The sequence below is a fragment of the Stegostoma tigrinum genome, chromosome 8 (genome assembly GCF_030684315.1).
Source record: "Stegostoma tigrinum isolate sSteTig4 chromosome 8, sSteTig4.hap1, whole genome shotgun sequence".
In the NCBI taxonomy this organism is placed as follows: domain Eukaryota; kingdom Metazoa; phylum Chordata; class Chondrichthyes; order Orectolobiformes; family Stegostomatidae; genus Stegostoma; species Stegostoma tigrinum.
The window spans coordinates 96946745-96950589 of NC_081361.1; positions in this window are offsets into that span (position 1 = coordinate 96946745).

The window sequence follows — 3845 nt, forward strand, 5'->3', positions numbered from 1 at the left end:
ACTCAAACCTGGAATTTCAGGCTGACAGGTTGATATAGAAACACAGAAGATAAGAGCAGGAGGAGGCCATTCAGCCCCTCGAGCCTGCTCCACCATTCTTCACGATCATGGCTGATCATCCAACTCAACAGCCTAATCCTGCTTTCTCCCCATAACCTTTGATCCCATTCACCTCAAGTGCTAAATCTAGTTGCCTCTTGAATATATTCAATGTTTTGGCATCAACTGTTTCCTGTGCTAATGAATTCCACAGGCTCACCACTCTTTGGGGGAAGAAATGTCTCTTCATCTCTATCCTAAATGTCCTCCTCATCTCCAAATCCTCAAACTGTGACATCTGGTTCTGGACACACCCACCATCAGGAACATCCTCCCTGCATCTACCCTATCCTGTCAGAATTTTATAAGCCTCTATAAGATCTCCCCACATTTGTCTGAACGCCAGTGAAGACAATCCTAACCCAGTCAGTCTCTCATCATATGTCAGACCTGCCATCCCCAGAATCAGCCTGGTAAACCTTCACTGTACTCCCTCAAAGGTAAGACCATCCTTCCTCAGAAAAGGAGGCCAAAACTGCACACAATATTCCAGGTGCAGTCTCACCAAGACCCTGTATAAGTGCACCAACACATCCCTGCTCCTGTACTCAAAACCTCTCGGAATGAAGGCCAACATTATCATTTGTCTTCTTTAACACCTGCTGTACCTGGATGTTTACCTTCAGTGACTGATGCACAGGTCTCCCCTCTCCCCTCTCCCCTCTCCCCTCTCCCCTCTCCCCTCTCCCCTCTCCCCTCTCCCCTCTCCCCTCTCCCCTCTCCCCATTTACAGCCATTCAGCTAGTAATCTGTCACCTTGTTTTTGCTTCCAAAGTGAATAACCTCACATTTACCCAAATTAAACTGCATCTTCAACTGATTTGCCCACCCACCCATATGCAACACCCTGTGACATGAGACTTCCAATTGATACATTCAATTGGTTAATTAAGTCTGGAACTTAATCTCAGTAATTACAACATAATGAGTATCTTCAGTTATCATAAAAATCCATCTGGTTCACTGTCGTTTTCCATTTTTTACCTGGCCTGACCTACTGTGTCTGTGATTCTGGACCCACAAATATGTGAATATCTGAGAAAGAAATTCACTTCAAAAGAAATTAGGGATGGCCTTCATTGCTGGCCTCGCCAACGATGCCTCTGTCCATGAAAGAATAAAAAAAAGTATCAACAAAATGGGATGCACAGTTACAAACACAGCGAATGCTGAAAAAACTCAGGAAGTCTGACTGCATCTTCAGAGACAGCTCGAGTTAACATTTCAAGTGCACTAGAACTGTACTTCAGAACTGCCGGTCGGCCTCACTCAGTTCTGAAGGAGAATCATAGAGTTGTAGAGTCATGGAAACAGACCCTTCAGATCTGCTTGTCCATGCCAACCAGGTATCCTAAATTAATCTAGTCCCATTTGCCAGCCTATTCCTTTATCCATCCAATGCCTTTTAAATGTTGTAATTGCACTAGCATCCACCATCTCCTCTGGCAGCTCATTCCATACACACCCCACCCTCTGCATGAAAATGTTGCCCCTCAGGTCACTTTCAAATCTTTCCCCTCTCACCTCGAACCTATGCCCCTCTAGTTTTGGACTCCCTTAATCCCAGGAAAACACCTTGTCTATTTACCCTACCCTCATGATTTTATAAACCTCTCTAAGGTCACCCCTCGGCCTCCAACACTCCAGGGAAAATAGCCCCAGCCTATTCAGCCTCTCCCTATAGGTCAAACCTCCAACCTTGGCAACATCCTCATAATTACTTCCTGAACCCCTTTCCAGCTTCACAACATATAGCAGGGAGAGCAGAATCAAATGCAGTATTTATTGGATTCGAAACACAAATACTTTTTCTCTCCCTTCAGATGCTTGGGCCTGCTGAGTCTCTCCAGCACTTTGTTTCAGATTTCCTGCATCTGCAGCATTTTGCTTTATATAAGGCTCAGTTATCCTTGCTGTGCATACTAATTGTGCAAAATGTAATGAGAATTAACTGGATATTAAAACTAAGACAAGTGACAGATAAGTGACAAAGATATTGCTAAATTTGGACATATAATTTTTATATCATTAAGAACAACATTATTTGGCATGATGGCTTCTTACTGAAGACTATTATGACTTTCTGTTCTTTTACTAAATCTCTGCAGGCATCTCTCATCTCTTATCCCATTTTGATTCTGAACATATTTGCACAGAAGGTGACAGCTTCAAGAACAAGTTACCAGAAAGAATAACTAAGACCATTTAAGAAACAACTTGATACTGTCATGGGCCCAAAGCAAAGAGAGAAAGTCATATAAACTACATCAATGATGTAAGTGATCTTAAACCCTGAGCAGACATTACAGATGAAATCACTCTTGGTTTAATATTTAATAGCATCTTTCACATCCTTTAGATCTCCCAAAGCACTTAGCAGGCAATAAATTACAAATTTTCTTTTGTGCAAAAATGTGCAGCCTCTGTTGTTTTCACAACAGCTTTTTGAGGGCATTGAGACCCAGGTAAAAGGAAATGAGATCACTGAGCAAGTAATCTGTTTATTGGGTGTTGGTTGATGGAGCAATGTTGAATGTGACATCAGGAAAGCTTTCCCCGTCTTTGGAGACAAAAAGTTGCTCTGCTATCGTAAACATCCAGCTTGGCTTAGTATCTCATTACCAATCTGTAAACATTTCCATCACCAAATTACATCAGGGCATGTTGTCATAGAATGGTGAGTCACTGAGCAGCCAGTTTAAAGACACAAGGCAGTTGAAACAAAGATGCTCCTTCATAGCTAAACCATGACAAATTGTTCGAGAGGAATATCACCAGTGATCACCCAGAATTTACAGTTTGAGAAAGAGATGGCCAGCAATACTGTCAACCTGATCTGCATTTCAATCTTGTTGTTCACTCGTGGGACATGGATGTCCCTGGCCGGGCTCACATTTATTTCCTGTCCCTAGTTGCCCCTTGAGAAGGTGGGGGGTGGTGAGCTGCCTTCTCAAACCCCTGCAGTCCACCTGCGGTGGGTTGACCCACAATGCTCTAAGGGAGGAAATTCCAAGATATGGGCCCAGCGGCGGTGAAGGAGCAGCTATGCACCTCCAAGCCAGGACGGTGAGTCGCTCGGAGGGGAACTCGCAGCGGGGCAGTGTTCCCATATGTCTACTGCCCTTGTCCTTCCAGATGGAAGCGGTCATGAGTTTGGAAAGTATTTTCTAATAGTGTTCTGAACGGACTGCCTTCCTAGCAATGGCAGTGGGCAAACAAAATTCTATAACAATGTGTTGAAACCCGCTAGCCATGCAACTTAACCCTGGCAGTTCTTGACTCTTTTGTAGCAACTGTGTACTTAATGGCTATGAACGCTCATTGGGCTGTTTGCATAATAATGTGTACTTTGATTAAGGGAAATTGTCAATATTTGTCTGTTGATATCCACTGTGATAATGTGCATCTTTGCCCAGTAATGACTATTACAGCGATCATTATTTTCATTGGTGTCTGTCATAATAATATGCACTGAGTGGCTGCAATGTTTAGAGACTATTATCATTGTCATTAAGGCAGTTATAAAAACATAAATTTTACCCTGTGTGAGCTTTTAGACATTCTAGCTTGCAAGTAAAGTCAGTCTCTGTAATAGACTGAAACCTGAGAGTGATATGCTTTCCAGTTTCATGGCTACTTCACAGCTTGTCTTGGTGGTGCTTTAAGACAGGTATTTTGGATTCAAGTCCCACAATATATCAAAGCTGACAGCGAAGTTGCAAATGGCATTGTTTTAGATAAGATGT